This window comes from Sapajus apella, unplaced genomic scaffold, assembly GCF_009761245.1.
Source record: "Sapajus apella isolate SASKATOON/1434 unplaced genomic scaffold, GSC_monkey_1.0 scaffold110, whole genome shotgun sequence".
In the NCBI taxonomy this organism is placed as follows: Eukaryota; Metazoa; Chordata; class Mammalia; order Primates; family Cebidae; genus Sapajus; species Sapajus apella.
The window spans coordinates 3,514,903-3,539,584 of record NW_022437050.1 but is presented as its reverse complement, the minus strand read 5'-3'; the positions used below and the strand labels follow the sequence as shown (position 1 = coordinate 3,539,584).

At 46.2% G+C, this 24,682-nt stretch overlaps 1 protein-coding gene and 1 long non-coding RNA gene across 5 annotated transcripts in view; one reads left to right on the top strand and one right to left on the bottom strand.

Moving 5' to 3' along the window:
* The first annotated feature begins 1,149 nt into the window (after nucleotides 1-1,149).
* Nucleotides 1,150-24,682, top strand: part of CARD11 (caspase recruitment domain family member 11) — a 149,861-nt gene continuing 126,328 nt past the window's right edge. For 3 of the 4 annotated variants that reach the window (XM_032259588.1, XM_032259587.1, XM_032259589.1), the window contains exon 1: nucleotides 1,150-1,399. The gene's annotated coding sequence lies outside the window, so the exon portion shown is untranslated. The remainder of the gene's footprint in view (nucleotides 1,400-24,682) is intronic. The other variant, XM_032259586.1, reaches the window with a different exon arrangement.
* On the bottom strand, nucleotides 18,841-19,508 carry LOC116537442. Its single transcript, XR_004263127.1, has 2 exons — nucleotides 19,374-19,508; nucleotides 18,841-19,056 (listed from the first exon to the last, which is right to left on the bottom strand). It is a non-coding gene; the product is annotated as an uncharacterized LOC116537442 (long non-coding RNA).

Below are 24,682 nucleotides of genomic sequence, written 5' to 3'. Positions count from 1 at the left end.
GGATAATGGCCTCCAGTTCCATCCAAGTTACTGCAAAAAACATTATTTCGTTCCTTTTTATGGCTGAGTAGTATTCCATGGTGTGTGTGTGTGTGTGTGTGTGTGTGTGTGTGTGTGTGTCACATTTTCTTTCATCACGATTTTTGAGTCCACAAACCATGTAAACGCTGGGACCATCCCACCTACCATGATGACCTTTTGGGGTAAATTATTAAAATAATGACATCCAGCTGGGCACGGTGGCTCATGCCTGTAATCCCAGCACTTTGGGAGGCTGAGACTGGCGGATCACTTGAGGTCAGGAGTTCAAGGCCAGCCTGGCCATCATGGTGAAACTCCATTTCTACTAAAAATACAAAACTTAGCCGGGTTTGGTGGTGCACGCCTGTAGTCCCAGCTACTCAGGAAGCTGAGATTGGAGAATCCCTTGAACCCGGGAAGTGAAGCTTGCAGTGAGCTGAGATTGCGCCACTGTACTCCAGCCTGGGTGACAAAGCAAGACTCCATCTCAAAAAATAAAAACAAAGTAAAATGATGACATCCAAATCACAGTTTCTCTTACAAGTATAGTTCACTGGAATGTTGAGCACACAAGCTGATTGTGGGTGTCTTGGGGCCCAAAGCTGGGGGGGTGAGGAAGGCTTTTGCAGGGGTGCTGACCACCGGGATGCCTAGGAAGCTTCCAGAACAAGGGCTGAGGGAAGAAAGAAGCTTGGGCTGTAGGAGGCTGCAGGATTTGATGCGGGGCACCCCGTCCCCACATTGCAGGGACAGGGCCTGGAATTTCTTCAGAAATTCGCCTAGACTTCTGGAGCCAGAGCCCTGGAGAACCTAGAAAGGGGATAGCCCCTCCCAAGGCACCACCTGGATTCTGCCTGGGGTCACATCTGGGTGGGGACTGATGCCCAGGCTGGTTCACCCTCACCTAGAGGGATGCGGGTGGCTTGGCCGCCTGAGACTGGCCTTGGTCTCCCCATCCAGGACCCCCTGATCTGTCCCCAAGCACCTCCGCCCCAGGCTCTGTCCCCACTCCCACCCCCCACCTCCTTACCTCCCTCCTCCCAGAAGCACGGACTCCGCCCCCTCCTTCTCTTCCTTATCTTTTTCTAACCTTTCGCATTTTTTAGTCTCATTTCCTGTCGGGTTTTGCATTTCCCTCCCTCGCCCCTCCCAGCCTATGACATACTTTCTCTGCTTTTTTCTCTCCTGCCTTCTCTAACCTTCGGACTCCTGCCCGCTCCACCCGCAGCTCCCTCCCGCCCTGTAGCCCCTGGGCGGGCGGCGCCCCTCAGCGGACGGGTCTGGGCCCGCGGGGACGGAGGGCCAGGTCGCCTGGAGGAAGCCAGAGGCCTGCATGGAGGAGACGCCCCGCGCAGCTGGCAGAGCATGAGCGCCCCAGGTAGGCACAGTGGGGATGGGGGGCTGGCGGAGGGGGAGCACGAGGTGGGGAGTTGGGGGAAGAGAGGAGGACACAGGGAGGAGATGGGGGGCATCAGTGAGATGACAGAGTGGAGGGGGCGTTCAGGGATGGGAGTGGCTCCTGCTGGCCCCAAGATGGGATGCTGGGGCATCCTTCCCTCTCCATCTCTGTCCCCCTGTCCCCCTTCTCTCTCTCACTCTCCTCTCCCCTTTGTCCCTTCCGACCCTTTTTCTTCCTCACTTTCCACCTCGTGTACCTCTCCTCCGTGTCTCTCTGAGCGTCTCTGAGTGTCACCGCCGATCAAAGCCCCCACCTCCTCCTACTGGACAGGAAAGAATCGGGGTCAGGAGGCTGGAGCCCCGGAGGGTGCCCCTCGGTGCACCTGCCCCAGAGGGAGGAAGAGAAACTGTTCTGACACCTGACAGGCCCGGAAGTTTGCAGACCACAGCCCAGCCTGACTCAGAGGCTCCTGGGAAGGTGGGGCCTGGCTCAGGGAGGAGGAACAACCCCACCAAAAGGGGGTGGGGAGCTGGGAGAGGACAGCCCCCCGCGGGGATTCTACTAGGAGGCGGATGGCAGGGGCACAGGAGGGGGCCCAGGTTCCCCACTGAAGCCTGGAGCAGGTACCTGAGAGCCACCTTCCCCAGAAGGGCCCCCAGGTCTGATGGGGCCACTGGGCCTTCTGCTGAACCCCCTCTGCAGAGAGGGGCAGAGAGGGCGTTTCTGTCCCTGGGGGGCTCTGAGCACCACTGGAGGCTGTCATGGGGACCCAGGTTCATGGACAGTGATCTCACTGAGAGCTTCAGGGCCACCCACACAAACTTGGTCTTGGACCAAACTGACCTCTCTCTGCCCGGCCTGCTTTCAGAGCCTTTGATTTGCAGTTTGAAAAATTTTCTCCTGGCATTCATGACTCGTCTTGACGGTATAAGGTTACCAACCTACCAGAAAGGGTAGAAAAATAGTTGATGGGTCATTCTACGTTTATTGAATGCTCAGCCTGTGCATAATGCATGCCGGAAATCCCGGGAGCTCGGATTTAATGTGAGGACAGGAATTTCTCTGCAAGTGTCCATTTCTGTGCTTTCCCTGAAACTCCAGTTCTCTCCCCAGCAAGGCATCTGTAAAGAGATGATAGCCCTGCCTCAGGCCAGACATGCCCTGAGGGTATCAGTGACCAGGACTCAGCATAGTCAACCAATGCCAGAGAATGCCTGGACCCGTGGAGATTTTACTTGCCTGGGTATCAGGCAGGCAGTGGCTCTACTGGCCCCAGCAAGCTTTGGTTCATGCATGAATGATCCTTTATGTGATTTTTTTAAAACTCGTGGTGAAATACACATGACATAAAATTAGCTCATTGAACCCTTTTGAAGTGCACAGCTGAGTGGCATCAAGCACATTCACCTTGTCTTTCAGCTGTCACCACCATCCAGCTCCAGAACTTTCTCATTCCAAATTGAAACTGTGTTCCCCGTTAAACAACAACTCCCTGCCTCCCTCCTCAGCCCCTGGCAGCCACCCTTCTACATTCTGCCTCTAGGAATCCGGTGACTCTCGGAAGCCCATCTAAGTGGGCTAATACAATTTATGTCCTTCCCGTGCTTGGCTTATTTCTCTGATCCTCGTGTCCTCAAGGTTCATCTGTGTTGTAGCTTGTGACCGAATCTCCTTCCTTTTTCAGGATGAATAATGGCCTATCGTGCAAATAGACCAGATTTTGTGTATCTGCTCATCCTTTATATGATTTTAAAAAGTGACTTCTGGCCAGGAGTGGTGGCTCACGCCTATAATCCCAGCACTTTGGGAGGCCAAGGCGGGCAGGTCACCTGAGGTCAGGAGTTCGAGACCAGCCTGGCCAAAGTGGCAACACCCTATCTCTACCAAAAATACACACACAAAATTAGCTGGGTGTGGTGGCATGCACGTGTAGTCCCAATTACTTGGGGGGCTGGGGCAGGAGAATCGCTTTGAACCCTGGAGGCAGAGGTTGCAGTGAGCTGAGACGGTGCCACTGCACTCCAGACTGGGCCACAGAGTAAGACTCCATCTCAAAAAAAAAAAAAGAAAGAAAGAATTCTAAACCTAACTCTTTAAAGATGACGACACTTGTTTGAATCCATCAGTGGGTGTGTGTGGGTGGCTTTGTACTTGGTGCCATAGGGGACGAAGGACGGATGTGAGAAACAGTGCCCCACCCCGAGTAGGTTCATCACATAGTCTGCGTTCAGAGTGTTGCTGAGATGCACATGAGAGGGAAAAGAATTAGGAGGAGCAGGAGGGCAACAGGGAATGAGGTTGGGAGAGGAGGACTCAGAAGGTCCAGGAATTTCTGGAAGGTTCCAGGCCGAGATGGTGCTGAAAATCTCAGGGAAGAAGGGCAGCCCCACCAAAAGGGGGTGCGGAGCTGTGAGATGAGACAGGACAGCCCCTACAGTGGACACCATACTAGGAAGGGGGCGGCAGAGTCACAGGAAGGGCCCAGGTTCTAGGAGTCCAGAAGTTCAAGACCAGCCAGGGCAATATGGTGAAACCCTGCCTCTACTAAAAATACAAAAATTAGCCAGGCATGGTGGTGGGCGCCTGTGATCCCAGCTACTCGGGAGGCTGAGGCAGGAGAATTGCTTGAACCCAGCCGGAGGTTGCAGTGAGCCGAGATTGAGCTGCTGCACTCCAGTCTGGACAACAGAGCGAGACTGCATCTCCAAAAAAAAAAAAATGCCTTCCATTTGCCCAGTGTGTGCACTCTCTGCTTAGCAGGCAGTGCCCCCAGTGGCATTCCATCTTTTGAGTTGGTGCCCATGAAGGTGTGGGTTTGAGGCATGACTACTGATCTGTGCTAGCCGTGTGACCTTGGACAGGCTTCCTGTCACTGAAGCTCTCTGAGAGTCATTTCTCTAATGAAATCAGGATATCAATACTGATTATTTTCAGTATTGTCAGTTACACCAAGCATAACATGAGAAAATACAGCATATGACATAAGATTACGTTTGCCGTGATGACTGATATCTGGGGCAGATCCGAGGTTGGACTCTGGAGTCCAGACTCAGGGCTGCAGTGCCAGCCTCCCAATAAAGACCAGATGGGTAGACCTCGTTACTTTTTTCTGGTACAGCGTCAGATTCCTTGTCTGTAATCCCAATCTTACCGGGGAATTATGAGGCCCAAGGAAATCATAGACCGAGCTGATGCTCCGTCAATCTACCCTGTAGAAAAACCCTCACTCTTGGTGGTTGCAGTACCCAGTCTAGGAAATATCTTGATTGGCCGGGCACGGTGGCTCCTGCCTGTAATCCCAGTACTTTGGGAGACCAAGGTGGGTCGATCCCTTGAGCCCAGGAGTTCCAGACCAGCAGCCTCGGCAACCTGGTGAGAAAAAAAAAAAAAACCTAAAAAATTAGGCAGGCATAGTGGTCCCTCCTTACTTGGGAGGCTGAGGCAGGAGGATCATTTGGGCCAGGGATACAGAAGCTGCAGTGAGCCGAGATCGTGCCACTGTGCTCCAGCTTGGGCGACAGAGCGAGACCCTGTCTCAAACAAACAAAAAAAAAAGAAAGAAAATATTTTGATTGATGGATCAAAATACAGAAACAAAAAGAGAAGGAAAAGGCAACTTCAAGGAAGCCCCTTAAACATGGTCTTCTGCTAAAGAAAAATTACAAGGCACAGATTCCAGATGCCAGCCTCATCCTGTGGCAGGCCACCCAAGATGAGCACGGCCAGGGCACTGCACGCGACATACAAAGAAAACGCCCTGTCCTTGTCCCCACTCTCTCCTTGAGGGACTGCCGCTCTCTGGGTCAGTGGTTTTAATGGGGTGATTATTTTCGGGAGGGTAACCTTTCGGGTTGTGATTTGTTCAAGGGCTCAGAGATTATAATGGTCGCTGTCACATTTGTGTAATGGGTGTTGGTGGCCGAGAGCCAGAGGGTGATAAAAGTCCTCCCAGCCCTGCCCGTGTGGCTGTCACTTCTTCTTCCCCTCTCCTGCTCCTTCAAGCACACTTGTGTTCCTCCAAAGTGCTGGGTTCCTCCTGGCTCAGCCGGGGCCATTCCTCCGTGGGCGTTATTCCTTGCAAGTGTGGGAGCCAGAAAGGGAGCCTACAAACAGGGCTCCATCCTTCTTGGTGTTCTAGCAAGTCATCTTCCTCCCTGCCCCTCTGAGACTCAGGAATTTGCTCTCTTTGTACCCAAGTCTGATAGCAGCAGGGTAGGGGCTGTCCCATGCCACATCCTCGATCCTGGTGGTGTCAAAGGCAACACCTGCCAGGACAGTGCTGGTTACAATTGCTGCTGTCTCCTGGGATTGGCCTCATTCATTAAGAGGCAAGATGAAAAAAAAAAAAAAAAAGCCAGTCACAGGGGTTCACACCTGTAATCCCAGCACTCCGGCACTTTGGGAGGCCAAAGCAGGAGGATTGCTTAAACTCAGGAGTTGGAAACCAGCCTGGGCAACATAGCAAGACCTCATCTCTATAAAAAACACAAAAATTAGCCAGGTATGGTGGTATGCCCCTGTGGTTCCAGCTACTCAGGAAGCTGAAGCGGGAGGATTGCTGGAGCCCAAGAGGTTGAGGCTGCAGTGAGCCGTGATTGTGCCACTGCACTCCAGGATGGGCAATCGAGTAAGACCCTGTCTCAAAAAAAAAAAAAGGCAAAGCTGCTTTTGGGAGAGATCTACAGATTTAGCGCCCCGCAGACAGGGCATCCATCCTGGCTCCACTGCCTGCAATCTCTGTGACCCCAACAAAGTCATCTGATGACTTTGAGCCTCAACTGCCACATGTGTAAAATGGGTAAAGAATTGTCACCCCTAGCTGGGTGTGGTGGCTAACACCTGTAATCCCAGCACTTTGGTAGGTCAAGGTGGGCGGATCACCTAAGGTCAGGGGTTCAAGGCCAGCCTGGCCAACATGGCAAAATCCTGTCTCTACTAAAAATACAAAAATTAGCCGGGTGGGGTGGGGGGCACCTGTAGTCCCAGCTACTCAGGAGGCTGAGGCAGGAGAATCTCTTGACCCAGGAGGTGGAGGTTGCAGTGAGCCGAGATTGAGCCACTGCACTCCATCCTGGGTGACAGAGCAAGACTCCATCACACACACACACACACACTACCTTCCCTAGATTAGCACAGACCAAAGTGTTTCTGAACACCCCAAATGTGTCAAGGGGTTCTTCGGGCTTCTGCTTTTAAGTTTTACTTCTGACTTGGTTATTCAGAGGGCAGGAGGGAGAACAGAGAGAGATGAGTTAAATGCAAAACAGATTGTATGTGGCAAAGAGCTATTTCCTTAATTTACTAAGAACTCTTGTAACCCAATTAGACACAGGAACTGGCACACTTTTTCTTGAAAGCTCCAAATAGTAAATATTTTAGGCCTTGTGAGCCAGAGAGTCTCTGTCAAAGCTACCAACTCTGTCATTGTGGGGTACAGGCAGCTGCAGGTGGCAGCGAGCATGGCCACCTTCGGCACAGTGGATGATACAGGACTGGACCCTCAGTGGGAGTTTCCAGACCCCAGAATTAGATAATTCAACACAATGGAAAAACCGGTGAAAGGGTACAAACACACTGAACATGAACAGGTCAGTCAACATGCTTCATTTAGAATTAAATAAATGTGAAGTTAATATAACAGGGACATAACGTTTTTCACCTGTCAGACTGGCAAACTTCAAAAAGTTTGATAGGCCAGGCGTGGCAGCTCTCACCTGTGATCCCAACAGTTTCAGGAGTCCAGGTGGGAGGATCACTTCAGCCTAGGAGTTCGAGACCAGCCTGGGCAACATAGTGAGACCCCACCTCTACAAAAAAACTTTTTAAAATTAGCCAGGCATGGTGACAAGCACCTGCTGTAGCCCCAGCTCCTCCAGAGGCTAAGATGGGAGGATCACTTGAGCCTAGGAGTTTGAGACTGCAGTGAGCTATGATTGCAGCACCGCACTCCAGCCTGGGCAACAGAGCAAGACCCCATCTCTAAAAATAAAATAAAATAAAAAGAAAGGCAAAACTGATTGCCCATCAGTAAAAATAATAATAATTTTTTAAAAGTGAGGCATAACACACACACAGCTTAAGCATACATACGGCGTAATGGGCTTTTACCTGCACCTCTGGAGCCAATTACCCAGATCAGGATTTGGGTCCTTTCTAGGTTCTAAGAAAGTCTCGTATCCGCTTCCAATCATTACCCCTCCCCTATCCCCTAAGTGAGGACCCTTCCAACCTCTATCACCATCCCTGTCCTTGAACTTCACATGGACAGAGTCACATTCAATGTTTCTTTTTCGTTGCCACACAGTATTGCATGGTACAAATTAACTGCAATGGGGCTGGGTGCTATGGCTCATGCCTATAATCCCTGCACTTTGGAAGGCCCACGCAGGCAGATCGCGTTGAGCTCAGGAGTTCGAGACCAGCCTGGGCAACATGGTGAAATCGTCTCTACAAAAATTCAAACAATTAGCCTAGCATGGGTGGCTTGCACCATAAATCCCAGCTACTTGGGAGGCTGAGGCTGGAGAATTGCTTGAGACCAGGAAAGCAGAGGTTACAGTGAGCCAAGATGGTGCCACTGCACTCCAGCCTGGGCGACAGAGTGAGGCCTGTCTCAAAAAAAAAAAAAAAAAAACAGCAATTTACTTATTCAGCAGACCATTGATAAACATTTCTGTTGCTTGCAGTTCAGGGCTATTATGATGAAGCACTGTGGCAATCGTTTTGTCTTTCTTTTTAGTTCTTATACATGTCTTGGTAGTGATGCCTTTAAAAAAAAAAAAAAAAAAATCTGGAGGCAGTCTGGGCACAATGGTTCCTGCCTATCATCCCAGCATTTGGGGAGGCTGAGGCAGGAGGATCACTTGAGCCTAGGTGTTTGAGACCAACCTGGGCAACATAGCAAGACACCATGTCTACAAAAAATGTAAAAATTAGCCAGGTGTCGTGGCCATGCCTGTGGTCCTAGCTACTGGGGAGGCTGAGGTGGGAGGATCACTTAAGCTCAGGAGGTTGAGGCTACAGTGAGCTGTGATTGCACCATTGCACTCCAGTCTGGGCAACAGAGAGAGACTTTGTCTCTGAAATATAACGAGCCTGTGCTAGCATTATTTGAGGTTTAGTAAATTGCTATGTCAGTGGATAAATGTTGGTGTGAAGTAAAACTGTATATTGTTGACATTAATGCTTCGTTGCCTGTTTCTGCATAAGGATGATGTGATTTGTTGAAGCTTTATAAGAAGAAATGGCCTATTTTTAAAGGGATTTGAGTATGGTGGGTTTGGGGGGAAATGCTCAGCAGAAAAATAATAATACGTCACACCGCTTTCCAAGCCTCCTGACTTCCATTCTCAGACGCATTTGAAAGCCAACTTGTTAACCTGCGGAGCGCCTCTGGGAGCTGACTCAGTGATCCGTTTGCTGATGAACAGGCACCGTGATCTCAGTTTGCTACCCTGAGGCACGCGGAGGTTCCTGGCTCTTCGTGGGAAAGTTCTCGATCTTTGAAAAATATTTCTCCCCCTTCTTCTTAAAGGATATTCTTTTACAGGGCCCTGTTCCAAGTGTTCTGAACTTAGGGAGGTCTTAGATTGGTGAAGAATATGACCTAAAAGGGAAATGACCCTGCTACAGTACAAGCAGAAGGTTGTGCGGGGACGGATCACCCTGTCTCCTCACTCTTTTTTTTTTTTTTTTTTTTTGACGGAGTCTAGCTCGGCTGTCAGGCTGGAGTGCAGTGTCGTGATCTCGGTTCACTGCAACCACCCCCTCCCGGGTTCAAGAGATTCTCCTGCCTCACCTCCCAAGTAGCTGGGACTACAGTACATGACATCATGACCAGCTAATTTTTTAATTTTTTGTAGAGGTGAGGATCTTGCTATGTTGCCCAGGCTGGTCTCGAATTCCTAGGCTCAAACTATTCTCCTGCCTCGGCCTCTCAAAGTTCTGAGATTACAGACATGAGCCATTATGCCCAGCCCTGTATCTTTCTTAAATAATTTATACATATATGCATATTATTTAAAAATTGTATATATGTAATTATATGTATAATTATATATTTATATAATTATATATATTTATATATAATTATCTATTTACATGTAATTATGTATAATTATATTTGTATATATAATTATACAATTTACAATACAATAATAATTATATAATTTATATATATAATTTAATAATTTTATATATATACTTTTTGTTTTGAGACAGAGTCTCATTCTTGTTGCCCAGACTGGAGTGCAGTGGCATGATCTCAGCCCACTGCAACCTCCACCTCCTGGGTTCAGGCAATTCTCCTGCCTCAGCCTCCTGAGTAGCTGGAATGACAGGTGTGTGCCGCCACCCCTGGCTAATTTTGTATTTTTAGTAGAGACGGGGTGTCACCATGTTGACCAGGCTGGCCTTGAACTCCTGACCTCAGGTAATCTGGCCGCTTCAGCCTCCCAAAGTGCTGGGATGACAGGTGTCAGCCACCGTGCCCAACCGTAATTTAAAAATATATTTTAAAATCCAGGCAGAGTCAGACTAATGGGCCTCAGAGGCCCTCCTCGCCCTGCCCTGGTGGCCCCCTTCCTCCTCCCACCTTCCTGGTGCCTCCTGCCCCTGCGCTTGGCACCTCCCCCTGCCCTGTGCCTGAGATGATGACCTGCCCACCTGCCCAGGCCCACTCTGCGCAGGCACCAGTGCCCACCTCTCTCCAGTCAAAGATGCTTCTCCAGCAACTGTCTTCTCTCTCTGCTGCATCATCCATTCTGCATTCCCTCTCTACGGGGACCATTCCTATCAGAGTGCTGCTGGTCTACTGCAATTTCACCCACTTTCAAACAAATGACAACCCTGGCTCGATTTTACATTCCCCTGCAGCCATCACGGCATTTCTCTGCACCCCCTTTGTATTAATTTGCTGGGCTGTCTTAACAAAATCCCACAGACTGGGCAGCTGCAGCCACAGACATTTATTGCCTTGCATTTCTGGAGGCTGGAAGTCCGAGATCAAGGTGCTGGCTGGGCCAGTTCCTTCTAAGGCCTCTCTGCGCAACTCACAGGTGACGTCTTCTCCCTGCATTGTCGCCTGGCTTTTCTCTTGGGTGTGTGTCCACTGGGTCTCTGTGCCTCCAATTCCCTCCTTTGTATAAAGACACAGGTCATGGCCACGCAAGGTAGCTGAGGCTTGTAATCCCAGCACTTTGGGAGGCCAAGGCAGGTGGATCATTAGGTCAAGAGATTGAGACCATCCTGGCCACCTGGGACTACAGGTGGTGGTACGCACCTGTAGTCCCAGCTACTCAGGAGGCTGAGGTAGGAGGATGGCTTGAACCTGGGAGGTGGAGCTTGCAGTGAGCTGAGATCGCACCACTGCACTCCAGCCTGGCGACACAGTAAGACGCCATCTCTAAAAAAAAAAATAAGACACAGGTCAGATTGGATTAGAGCCTACTCCAGTAACTCCACTTTAATTTCATCACCGCTTTAAATACCCTGTCTTCAAATACCATTTGGTATTTGGACTGAATCCTGTCCCCCCAAATTCCTACGTGGACATCCTAACCCCCAGGACCTCAGAATGGGACTGTATTTGAAGGTGGGGTCTTTAAAGAGGTGATGAAACTAAAGTGGAGCTTTGAATGTAATCTCAGCACTTTGGGAGGCTGAGGCAGGAGGATCACTTGAGGCTATGAATTTGAGGCCAGTCTGGGCAACATAGGAGACCCTGTCTCTACAGGAAAATATTAAAAAGCCATGTATTGTGGTGTGTGCCTGTGGTCCCAGCTACTCGGGAGGCTGAGGTGGCAGGATCGCTTGAACCCAGGAGGCTGAGGCTGTAGTGAGCTGTGATTACAAGACTGCATTTCAGCCTGGGTGACAGAGTAAGACCCTGTCTCAAATAAAAATAAATAAATAAAACAAAAACACAACATCACCAATGCTTTTATCTGATAGTCCATTCTCAGTCCTTATAGATCTTGACCTCAGCAGCATGGCATAAGGCCCACTCTTCTCTTTGAAACACATGTTCCTTTGGCTTTGGGGCCTCTCCCCCTTGGTTTCTTTCCCTCTTTACTGTCTCCTTCACCTCTGGGGTCAAACTGCCCGGAGCTCAGTCCATGGGCCTCTTCCCCTGGGTAGTCTCCTGCCACCTCTCGCTTTAAAAGTCATCTATATGCCAATGACTCCCAAGTTTATATCTTCTGCCGAGGCTCTCCTCTTGAACTTTAGACTTTAATATCCAACTGTCTTGACATGTCTGCCTGGACATGGAATGAATCCAAAATCAAACTTGTGATTTTCCAAACTCTTTTTTTCCATCCTGCCTGAGGCTCGGGCTGAAGATCCTTGGAACTGTCCTTCACTTAGCTCTTGGTACTTTGTCCGCTTGATGGGCACAGAAAAGAAAATTTGGCTCTGGCTAGGTCATGAAGAATGCCATTCTCACGCATCTTTTGATAGGGAAATCTTTTTTTTTTTTTTGAGACACGTCTCATTCTTGCCCAGGCTGGGGTATAGCAGCATGGTCTTGGCTCACGGCAACTTCCACCTCCTGGGCTCAAGCGATCCTCCTGCCTCAACCTCCGGAGTAGCTGAGACTATAGACGTGCGCCACCATGTCCAGCTAATGTTTGTACTTTTTATAGAGGCAGGATTTTGCCATGTCACCCAGGCTGGTCTCAAACTCCTGGATTCAAGGGATCTGCCCACCTCGGCCTCCCAAAGTGCCAGGATTATAGGCGTGAGCCACCTTGCCCCGCCTTGATGGGGGACTTCTTTCTGCAGCAGATGGGGCTACCGCACAGTGCACTGGAGAGGCCACTGGGCTCAGAAAGAAGGGATTTGGGTTTCAGACCACTGACTCACTGGGCAGTCTGGGACAAGCTCTCTTTCACCTCTGGGGCTCGGTTTTCTCCATAAGTCAATTAAGAAGATGGACAGGGATTGGTGTAGTAAATAGGTTGTATCTGGCAGGCCAATTCCAATCAACTAGTAATGGCTTGCCGGAGCACCGCGTTGAGGACACAAGCTCAGTGGTCGACCGCCAATGTTTGCCGTGGGCGTGAATTTGAATGTGGAAGCCAGGCTGCCCCATCAGTCATCTGCACTTGCTTTGCATGACCAAGAGCCCTTCCAGCCTTGAAAATCCACACTGTAAAGACACATGCACAAGAATGTTCATTACAGCACTCACTATTCAACATAGAAAAGACCTGGAATCAACCTAAATGCCCATCGATGACAGATTGGATATAGAAAGTATGGTACACCATGGAATACTATGCAGCCATAAAAAAGAATAAGATCATATCTTTTGCAGGAACATGGTTACAGCTGGAGTCCATTATCCTAAGTGAATTAATGCAGATACAGAAAAACAAATACCACATGTTCTCACTTTTAAGTGGGAGCTAAATGATGACAGCACATGGACACAAAGAAAGGAACAATACACACTGGAGCCTCCTTGAGGGTGGAGGTTGGGAAGAGGGAGAGGATCAGAAAAAAAGTAACGATTGGGGGCTGGGCACAGTGACTCATACCTGTAATCCCAGCACTCTGGGAGGCCAAGGTGGGCGGATCACTTGAGGTCAGGAGTTCAAGACCTGCCTGGCCAACATGGCAAAATCCTGTCTCTACTAGAAATACAAATTTAGCTGGGCATGGTGGCAGGCACCTGTAATCCCAGCTACTCAGAAGGCTGAGGCAGGAGAATCACTTGAATCCAGAAGGTGGAGGTTGCAGTGAGCCAAGATCGTGCCACTCTACTCCAGCCTGGATAGCAGAGTGAGACTCCATCTCAGAAAAAAAAAAAAAAAAAACTAACTATTGGGTACTAGGCTTAGTACCTGACTGATGAAATAATCTGTACAACAACTCCCCATGACAATAGTTTACCTATATAGCAAACCTGCAGGTATACCCCAGAACCTAAAATAAAAGCTTAAAAAAAAATCCATGATGACCTCATGACCTTGAGCAAATTGCTTCACTGTCCCAGGATTTTGCTTCTTCATGAATAAGAAGGAGATAAATAATCCCTGTCTTGCCACTACCAAGAATCACTCTCAGGACAATGCAAGTAGATGAAAAATGGCGCTGGAGGTTTATATGCATTGTTATATAAAGGGGAAGTTTTATTTTTATTAATTGACCTCTCTAGCTGTGGATTCCTATTGGTCATGTGCTCCTCTGAGCCATCTGACTGGATGGGTTAAAAGACCTTGCTTTCCCTTTTAATGAATTCCATTTGCTACCCCCCACTCTGGCAAGACAATGTCAGTTGGATTTCCCTGGTGCAGAGGAAAAAGGGGTTGATATGGTTGTGGGGTGTGGGATGTAATCCTTCCAGGCTTGGAAGATCTCAGCATTCTTTTTTTTTTTTTTCTTTAAGTTCTAGGATACATGTGCAGAATGTGCAAGTTTGTTATATAGGCATACATGTGTCATGGTGGTTTGCTGCACCCATCAACCTGTCATCTAGTTTTTCGTTTTGTTTTGTTTTTGTTTTTTGAGACTGAGTGTTGCTCTGTCCTCAGGCTGGAGTGCAGTGGCGGATTCTTGGCTCACTGCAACCTCCAATTCCCTGGTTCAAGTGATTTTCCTGCCTCAGCCCCCTGAGTAGCTGGGATTACAGGCACCCGCCACCATGCCCAGCTAATTTTTTTTGTATTTTTAGTAGGGACGGGGTTTCACCATGTTGGCCATGATGATCTTGATCTCCTGACCTCATGATCCACCCACCTCGGCCTCCCAAAGTGCTGGGATTACAGGCGTGAGCCACTGCACCTGGCCCTGTCATCTAGGTTTTAAACCCTGCATGCATTAGGTATGTATCCTAATGCTCTCTCTTCCCTTGCGTTCCACCCCGCAATAGGCCCCGATGTGTGATGTTCCCCTCCCTGTGTCCATGGATCCCAGCATTCTTAACACCGCCAGACAGGTGGCAGCCTGGAAGGTTTCTTCAGGGTCACTCAGCTAATCAGTGACCAGAGGGTCTTGCACCACAGAACCCAGAGCTTCGAGTTCCCACCTACTGTTCCCACCACTTCTGTACAATGGATGGGGACAAAAATCTTGCCAAAGTAAATTTTTAACTCCCTTAAGGGTTCCTTCTTGTTATCCAAATCTCTGGAGTTAAATTAATTCTCCAGTTGGGCAGCTAGGAGCAGTCGGTCTCCCTGGCATGCTGCAGAGCGCAGCCCTGATTAATTTCTGGAGTGGGGACATGCCCCAAAGCCTGTGAGAACCCAGCGGAGATATCCAGACATATCGTTTTATTATCTGATGAAAATGTCCCTGTCCCTAAATCTACAAGCCCTTTGTCTTTCACCTTGAATGTTGTTAATGCCCTGTGTTTTCTGCCCAAATCCCAAACAGAGCCTCTCTCTGCAGCATCCTGTATCTATTAACTTTTCCCAGAGACCCAGAGGGGCCATCTGTTGTTCTATTATTTGGTTTAAGCAAAGCTTTGGGGCATTTCTTCTTGCCAGTGGTATATTCTGAGCTGGATTCATTACCCAGACCCTTATTTATTAGCGTGTGTGTTTTATTGTAATGAGTTTCATTTCCCTCTGTCTTTTAGTCTGGGCTTCATCCTGGAGCCTCTGTCATGAACAGTGTTTCGTGCTATATGAATTGAGATGCATTCAAAACCCTTGTAAGACATAAAGGGTTTTTTTTTTTTTGGTTTGACAATTTTTTTTTTCTTCTTCTTTTTTTAGTGGCAGATAAATAAAGGACTTGAGTTTCCTGTAGGACTGGAAACAGTGAATCAGATTTTTGTTTTGTTTAAAACCTGAAAATCTCAGGCAGGAGTTGAGAGTCTCTGGACGGAGCTGAACGCTGTGTTTAGGTATCTGAGGTGTTACCCCGTTCCCGATGGGCCATTTCATGGGAGAGGGGGTGTCCACCCACAGGGACTGATTTGACAGGTACCAGAAAGGTTGCCTGAGTCAAAAGGTGGCCTGGGGCAGAGTGGGCACTTCCTCTGTTGACTTGCTGTCCCAGGAGGGTATTTTAGAGATTCAGCATCCGCTGTGATTCACAGAACAGCCAGTGCCATGAGTGTGGTCTGCTATGTGCTGGCCATGTGGCCTTGGAGGAGCCATTGAGTTGCTCAGCACTTCTCTTCCTATCCGTGCCATGAGGATAGGACCAGCACCCTTCTCCAGGGAAATTAAATAAGACACTGGCCACTCATTAGCAGAGTGACTGAGAGCACCCTTTCCAATTCTTTCTTTCTTCCTTCTTTTTTTTCCTTTGTTGAGATGGACTTTCACTATTGTTGTCCAAGCTGGAGTGCAATGGCACCACCTTGGCTCACTGCAAACTCTGCCTCTCAGTTTCAAGTGATCCTCCTGCCTCAGCCTCCCAAGTACCTGGGATTACAGGTGTACGCCACCAGGCCCAGCTAACTTTTTGTATTTTTAGTAGAAATGGGGTTCACCATGTTAGCCAGGCTGGTCTTGAACTCCTGACCTCAGGTGATCTACCTGCCTCGGCCTCCCAAAGTACTGGGATTACAGGTGTGAGCCACTGCACCAGGCCTTTTAAAAAAAAATTTTTTTTTTAATTTTTTTTAGATGAAGTCTCGCTCTGTCTCCCAGACTGGAATGCAAAGATAGGATCATGGCTCCCTGCAGCCTCCACCTCTCAGGCTCAAGTGATCCTCTCAATACAGCCTCCTGAGTAACTGGGACTACAGACATACACCACCATGTCCAGCTAATTTTTGGTTTTTGTTTTGTTTGTAGAGACAGGGTTTTTGCAATCTCCAATTCTAAAATTAAGTGTGAACCCTTTACAAAGCCCTTAAACCTCTCTGCTAGTCCCCATTCATTAACACCCATTACTGTCATGACCCACTTAACACCTACCCAGAGTCTACCATGCGCAGACACTCTGTGAGTTGCTAGGGATAAAAAGAAAGACAGGGTCCCCACCCCAGCAAGCCTGTCGTCTGAGGAGGAGACAGACGTATAAACAGTCAGTTGCGAAGTAATGGAGTTGCTATAACGGTTGCTGGAAATGAAGACAGACTTTGGGGAGAGGAACAGACAGGTCTGCCTGAAGGAGTCAGGAAAGACCTCCCAGAGCTGACAGAAGCTGAAATGAGACTGGGAAAATAAATAGGTTTTTGCCTGGCAGGGCAGTCGGCGAAGCGGCAGGCACAGAGCTGTGGTGGTGTGGTTACTGTCAGCACTGGAAAAAAGATGTGAGGATGTGGAAATGGGGCAGGGGAGGCCACAGGAGCCCTGGGGTGCTGTGCCAAGGAGGACAGATGCTGTCCTGTGGGTAAGGGTGCGCCGCCGGGGCGTTCTGAGCAGCGGCTGCAAGCAGGATGGATGCACAAGTTACAGAGATCACAGGCAGCAGAGACCACAACAGATGGGACCCTCAAGGCAAGAGGCAGGCCCTCCTTTAATGGGACAGGGGCCAGGAATAGTTTCATTTTGATTTTAGATAAACTTTGTATTGAAGTATCGTGTGCACACAAGAGACACACACACATCCTCAGTGTGTAGCTCAGTGGATTTTCACAAAGTGAACACACCCATGTCCCCCAGTGACACCCAGCTCAAGGAATAGAACATGACCAGCTAAAACATAATATTGTAATATAATAATAATAACATTGAATAGCATAAGATTTTTTTAGTATAAGTACATCCCAAATATTGGATAGGACATTCTTGTGCTAAAAAAAAATTATTTGTGCTGGGCGCGGTGGCTCACATCTGTAATCCCAACAACAAGTTGAGTTGTTTCCAATTTTTAGCTACAATGAATAATGCTGCTACAAGCATTCCTCCTCGTCCTCCTCCTCCCCCCTTCCTCCTCCCCTCCTCCTTCTCCTACCCCTCCTTCTTCTTCTTCCTCCTTCTTCGTCATCTTTTTTTTTGTGGGGGGGGGGGTCTCAGTGTGTTGCCCAGGTTGGTCTCGACCTCCTGGGCTGAGATAATCCTCCTGCCTTGGCCTCCCAAAGTGCTGAGACTAAAGGCATGAGCCGCCATGCCCAGCCAAACATGCATTCTTTTGTGTCATTTGGAAACGTGTTTGGCCACTCAAGAGTGGATGTACTGCATCTTAGGAGTGCAGATCACATGAGCCTGGGTGTTCGAGACCAGCCTGGCCAACATGGTGAAACCCTGTCTCTACTAAAAATAAAAAATGTCTGGCATGGTGGTGGGTGCCTGTAATTCCAGCTACTCAGGAGGCTGAAGCAGGAGAATTGATTGAACCCAGGAGGTAAAAGTTGCAGTGAGCGGAGATCATGTCGCTTCACTCCAGTCTGGCTTGGGCAACAAAGTGAGACTCTCTCAAATAAAAAAAAATCATCTGTTTTTAATTCAAAATTTAAATTTAGTTGATTGTCCTCTATTTCTTCTGGCAACCCTAGCTTAATCCATGTTGTTGCTTGCAGCAGTAGTGCCTTCATTTTTTATTGCCAACAATTCATTTTTTATTGCCAATAAGTAGTATAACATTTTATTTATACTACTATTGATGGATATTTGAGTTGTTTCCAGTTTTTGGCTACAATGAATAATGCTGCCATAAACATTCATTCCTCTTCTTCTTTTTTTTTTTTTTTCTTTTGGATAGAGTTGGGGGTGGGGGGTCTCATTCTGTTGCCCAGGCTGGTCTCAACCTCCTGGGCTCAGGTGATCCTCCTGCCTTGACCTCCCAAAGTGCTAAGATTAAAGGCATTAGCCACCATGCCCAGCCAAGCATTCATTCTTATGTGTCTTTTGGAAACCTGTGTTTGGCCATTCAAAAGTGGATTTCCTGGATCTTAGAATATGTTTCTATTCTGCTCCAATAAATACTACCAAATAGTTTTTCAAGGATGTTGTTTCAATCTATACTCCCGTTAGTAATGGACGACAGTTCAAATTGCTCCTCACTCTTACTCACACACAGTATTATCTGTCTCTTAATTTTAGCCATTCTGGAAGGCGTTTAGTCAAAACAAATAATTTTGTGGCTTTAATGTGCATTTTGCTTATGACTAATTAGGGTGTATTTTCATGTGTTTATTGGCCATTTTAGTTAGCCTCCTTTGCAAAGTGCCTGTTTAAGTGTTTTGCCCATTTTTCTATTGGGTTGTCTTTTTCTTATTGAATTGTAGTAGTTCTTTAAGTATGATAGACATAAAATTCTTTGTCAGATATATGTATTGTAATTTTTTTATTTCAGTTTATGACTAACCTTTTTACTCTCTAAATAATCTGCTGATGAACAGAAGTTCTTAATTTTAATGCAGACCAATTCATGTGTTTATTTTTTTCTTATACTTAATTTGTTTTGAGTCCTGTTTAAGAAGCATTCACCTATCCCAAGGCTTACGTTTCCTTCTAAAAGCCTTATTGTTTCATCTTTCACATTTACGTCTGTAATTCATCTAGAATGGGTTTTTACCTTTAAACTCAACTTTATCGAGGTATAATTTATATGCAATAAACTCATTGAGTTTTGATCAATGTATATATTCCATGTAACCACAATCAAAATTTAGAGCATTTCCATCACCCTCAAAAAGTTGCCTCATGTCCTTTTGCTACTCAGAGTATATTCCAGGGACTAGCATTAGACTCCCCTTGCAGCAGCTCCCCTGCGGCAGCCCCACTCCAGACCTAGCATCATTTGTCTTTCTTTTTTTTTTTTGAGATGGAGTTTCACTCATGTTACGCAGGCTGGAGTGCAATGGTGTGATCTCGGCTCACCACAACCTCCGCCTCCTGGGTTCAGGCAATTCTCCTGCCTCAGCCTCCTGAGTAGCTGGGATTACAGGCACACACCACCATGCCCAGCTAATTTTTTGTATTTTTAGTAGAGACGGGGTTTCACCATGTTGACCAGGATGGTCTCGATCTCTTGACCTCGTGATCCACCCGCCTCGGCCTCCCAAAGTGCTGGGATTATAGGCTTGAGCCACCATGCCCGGCCAGACCTAGCATTTTAACTAGGTTCCCAAGTACACAGTATGCACACTAAAGGTTTAGAGACAATCCGTGCTCCTTTGGAGAAAGGTGACAAGCCAAAAATGCTGCTTCCATTGTTATAAATAGTGTAGCCTGAAACAAGTCCAGGGTAAATGATAGATGATTGCATTTGGGGGGAAAATGAGAGAAGAACTAAGTTGAGGAGAAATAGTGAAGTCATTACAAGGGGAATACCCTTTATTCCCTGGACAAAATATCTATTCTCCCTGAGGCCTGGCCCCACTGACATGGCAGGGTGTGACACCTGCAGATTTGAGGGACAAGACTTTCCCCTGGAGAGACTATGGGCTCCCAGGGAAGCTGCTTCCTAGTCTTCATTCTGGACCATGGTGTAGAAAGCCATTTCAGTGACCACATCCAGAAGAGACTTAATTTTAGGTTGTGGTTGTTTTCTTTAAGTTTGCTTCATATTTTTATCTAAACAATATGTGTACTTGGTTTACAAAAGTCAAACACAGCTAGGTGTGGTGGCTCCTGCCTGTAATCCCAGCACTTTGGGAGGTCAAGACAGTTGGATCACCTGAGCTCAGGAGTTTGAGACCAGCCTGGGCAACATGGCAAAACCCTGTTTCTACCAAAAAAATGCAAAAAATTAGCCATGTGCGGTGGCACACACCTGTAGTCCCAGTTACTCAGGAGGCTGAGGTGAGAGGATCACCTGAGCCTGGGAAGTCGAGGCTACAGTGAGCTATACTGTATGCTATGTATATACAGTATATGTATATATGTATGCATACAGTATATACATAGTGTATACATACATAGTACTACAGTGAGCTATACTGTATGCTATGTATATACTGTATGCATAGAGTACTATGCTACTGTACTCTAGCCTAAGCAACAGAGTGAGACCTTGTCTAAAAATAAAAATAGAAATAAAACATCAAATACTATCACATGGCTTAAAATAAAAAATAGTAGTCCTCCAGCCTGCCCCTCCCTACTTCTGAATCCTGTTCTTCCAACATTTTAATCACCTACCCTTTCAGATGGCACCTTATCCCCACACCTGTTGTCCCCATAATTTTCTGGTGAGTAAACCTACCTTCTCCTATCAGGGTTGGGGAAGGAATCAGGTAGCTTACCTGCTCCTTTTACATTTCCTCCACTCATCTGCTGGCCTCAGTCCTGCCCTGCACACCACCTCCTGCAATACAAAATGCTTCTATTTTCTGAGCCCTTCTGGGGTTCTGCAGAGAAAACTGTCTCTCTCCTTCTCAGCTCTTCCACCATTAGGCACTCAGGTTTCATCCTTCTGTAATGTTAAGCCTGTAAATGTTTTTAAATTATAAATTAGATTTCTTGAAAATTTCAGACAAATATATATACAGATACTCCTTGACTTATGGTAGGGTTATATCCTGATGAACTCACATATTTTCACATATAAGTTGAAAATATGTGAGTCAAAAATGCATTTAGTAGGCTGGGTGTGGTGGCTCACACCTGTTACCAAGCACTTTGGGAGGGTGAGGTGGGTGGATCACCTAAGGTCAGGAGTTCAGGACCCCCAGCCTGGCCAACATGCTGAAACTCTGTCTCTACTAAAAAATACAAAAATTAGCCAGGCATGGTGGCAGGCACCTGTAATCGCAGCTATTTGAGAGGCTGAGACAGGAGACTTGCTTGAACCCAGGAGGCGGAGGCTGCAGTGAGCTGAGATCATATCATTGCACTCCAACCTCGGCGACGAGCAAAACTCCGCCTCAAAAAAACAAAATGCATTTAGTATGCCTGCTGAACATCCCAGAGTAGCTTGGCATATCAAAACACTTACATTAGCCTACAGTTGGGCAAAATCATCTCACAGGAAACCTATTTTCTAATAAAGTGTGGAAAATATCTTGGCATTTATTGGATACCGGCCATACTGAAAGTGAAAAACAAAATGGTTATTTGGGTACTCGAGAGAGTTTTTACTAAATGCCTATCACTTTGCACCATTGTAAAGTCAAAGAATTGTAGGTCGAGCCATCATAAATTTGGGATGATCTGTATATAGATCAATACATCATAGGAAATGCTAGCAATAAGATTTCACATTAAAGTATAGGTATTTGTTTATGTGAATGGCTTATGGGAGAAATCCAGTTAAATTTATTTCCAAAGAAATATCCAGTTGTTTTTGCAGCTGATCTTTTTCCCACTGATCTGCAATGCCATGTTTCTTATATATCAACATTTCCAAATAATCATGATTCGAGATCTGAACCCAATATCTGTTTTGTTCCTTAGATCTACTTGTCCTTCTCTGAAAAAATACAAAGCTATCTTCCCCCAGCCTTGTTTTGTGACCTTTCAGGTGTTTCGTTGTTCTTTTCTTTTTTCTTTTCTTTTCTTTCTTTATTTTTTGAGACAGGGGCTCACTCTGTCACCCAGGTTGGAGTGCATTGGTGCCATCATAGCTCACTGCAGCCTCAACCTCCTGGACTCAAGCCATCCTCCCACCATAGCCTCCCAAGTAGCTAGGACTACAGGCACACAACACCTAACCTGCCTAATTTTTTAATTTTTTACTTATTTATGTTTTTTGAGACAGAGTTTCACTCTTGTTGCCTAGGTTGGAGTACAGTGTCGTGATCTCAGCCCACCTCAACCTCTGCCTCCCAGGTTCAAGTGATTCTCCTGCCTCAGCCTCCCAAGTAGCTGGAATTACAGGCATGTGCCACCACACCCAGCTAATTTTGTATTTTTAGTAGAGATGGGGAATCTCCATGTTGGTCAGGCTGGTCTCGACCTGCCGACCTCAGGTGATCTACCCGCCTCAGCCTCCCAAAGTGCTAGGATTACAGGCATGAGCCACCGCACCTGGCCTAACTTTTGTATTTTTTGTAGAGACACAGTCTCAATATGTTACCAGGCTGGTCTCAAACTCCTGGTCTCAAGGGATCCTCCAGCCTCAGCCTTCTAAAATGTTGGGATTACAGGTGTGAGCTACTGACACAGCCAACTTCTCAGGTTTTAAGTGAGCATTTTATGTTTTCTCTTAGCATATCAACTATATTTCTATTTAAATATTTTCAGTGGTTATCCTAGAACTTAGAAAGCGCATTTTTAGCTAATCCAAGTTCACCGTCAAATAACACTTTACTGTTTTACATGTAGTTAAGATACCTTGTAACAGAATTCCCAATTCCTCCTTCCTGACTCAGATGGCTGCCAATCACTTCACTGATCCATATGCTATAATTACCTACTATATCATTACTGTTACTACTTTAAAAACAGTTATCTTTTAGACCCGTTAAGAATTTTGAAAAAGATCTTATTTTATTCTTATTTCTCCATTGTTCTCCCTTTCTTTACGTCATTATTCTTCTGCTAAAGACCTTTTAACATTTCTTGCAGAGCAAGTCTGCTATGAATTCTCTCCATTTTTGCTTATCTTAGAAAGTCATTATTTCTCCTTCATGTTTGAGGACTACTTCACAGAATTCTATGCTAAGTCAGTGGTTTTTTCTGTCAATATTTTACTCTACTTCCTTCTTGCTCGTATGGTTTCTGATGAGATGTCTGCAGTAATTCTTATCATTATTCACTTACAGATAAGATAGGGTATTTCCCCTTTTTGACTCCTTTTGAGATTTTTCTCCTTATCTTCGGTTTTCTGCAGCTGGACAGGATATGCCTCAAGGCATTTTGTTTTTTATCCTGTTTGTTATTCTCTGAACTTCCTGGATTTGTGTCATTCATTTTGCAAAATTCTTGGTCGTTACTACTTGAAATATTTCTTTTGCTTTCTTCTCTTTTCTTCTCCCTCTTCTTATCCAAGTATCCCTTACACATTTTTTATATTATCCACTATTTCTTGGCTGTTCTGCTCTGATTTATTTTTATTTTTAGTTCTTGGGTACATGTGCAGGATGTGCAAGTTTGTTCCATAGGTAAACATGTGCCATGGTGGTTTGCTGCACCTATCAATCCATCACCTAGGTATAAAGCCTGGCATACATTAGCTATTTTTCCTAATGCTCTCCCTCCACCTACCCCAACACCCAACAGGCCCCAGTGTGTGTTGTTCCCCTCCCTGTGTCTATATGTTTTCATTGTTCAACTCCCACTTATGAGTGAAAACATGCAGTGTTTGGTTTTCTGTTCCTGCATTAGTTTGCTCAGGATAATGGCTTCCGTCTTCATCCATGGCCCTGCAAAGGATATGATCTCATTCCTTTTTATGGCTCCATAATATTCCATGGTGTATATGTACCACATTTTCTTAATGCAGTCTAACATTGGTGGGCATTTGGGTTGATTCCATGTCTTTGCTATTGTGAACAGTGCTGAAATGAACATATGCATGTATATATCTTTGTAATAGAATAATTTACATTCCTTTGGGTATATACCCAGTAATTGGATTCCTGGGTCAAATGGTATTCTGGTTCTGTGTCTTTGAGGAATCGCCACACTGTCTCCACAATGGTAGAACTAATTTACATTCCTACCAACAATGTAAAAGCATTGCTATTTCTCCACAACCTCACCAGCATCTGTTGTTTCCTGACTTTTTAATAATAGCCATTCTGACTGGCATGGGATGGCATCTCACTGTGGTTTTGATTTCCACTTCTCTAATGATCAGTGATGTTGAGCTTTGTTTCATGTTTGTTGGCTGCATGAATGTCTTCTTTGGAGAAGTGTCTGTTCACATCCTTTGCCCACTTTTTAATGGGGTTGTTTGGTTTTCTTCATTGTAAATTTGTTTGAGCTCCTTGTAGATTCTGGATTCTGATTTTTTTTTAATTATTTTTTCTCTTTGCATTTCAGTTTGGGACATTATATGAATCTGTATTCAAGCTCACTGATTCCTTGGCCATATGCAGTCTACTGATGAATTTATTGAAGGCATCCTTCATTTCTATTCTGTAATTTTTATTTCTAGCATGTCCTTCTGATTCCTTCATAGAGTTTCCATTTGTCTGCTTACTTTATCCATCTGTTTTTACATACTAATTTTTTTCCATTTGAGCCCTCAACATATTAGTCATACTTATTTTAAATTCCCTATCTGTGTCCTATCTGAGTCTGGTTCTGATCATCAGTTTGTATTTTCAGAGTGTGGTCTGTTGTCTTTTGGTATACCTTGTAATTTTTTGTTGACAGCCATACATGCCATATTGGGTAATATGATCTGAGAAAAATGAGCCATTAGTGTGAGGTTTCTGTTAATCTTGCTAAGATTGAGGTTCTGTTTAATGTTTGTTGTATTTCAAGGTGCTAGGAGCTTCAAACTCCTCAAATGTCCTTGCTTTTG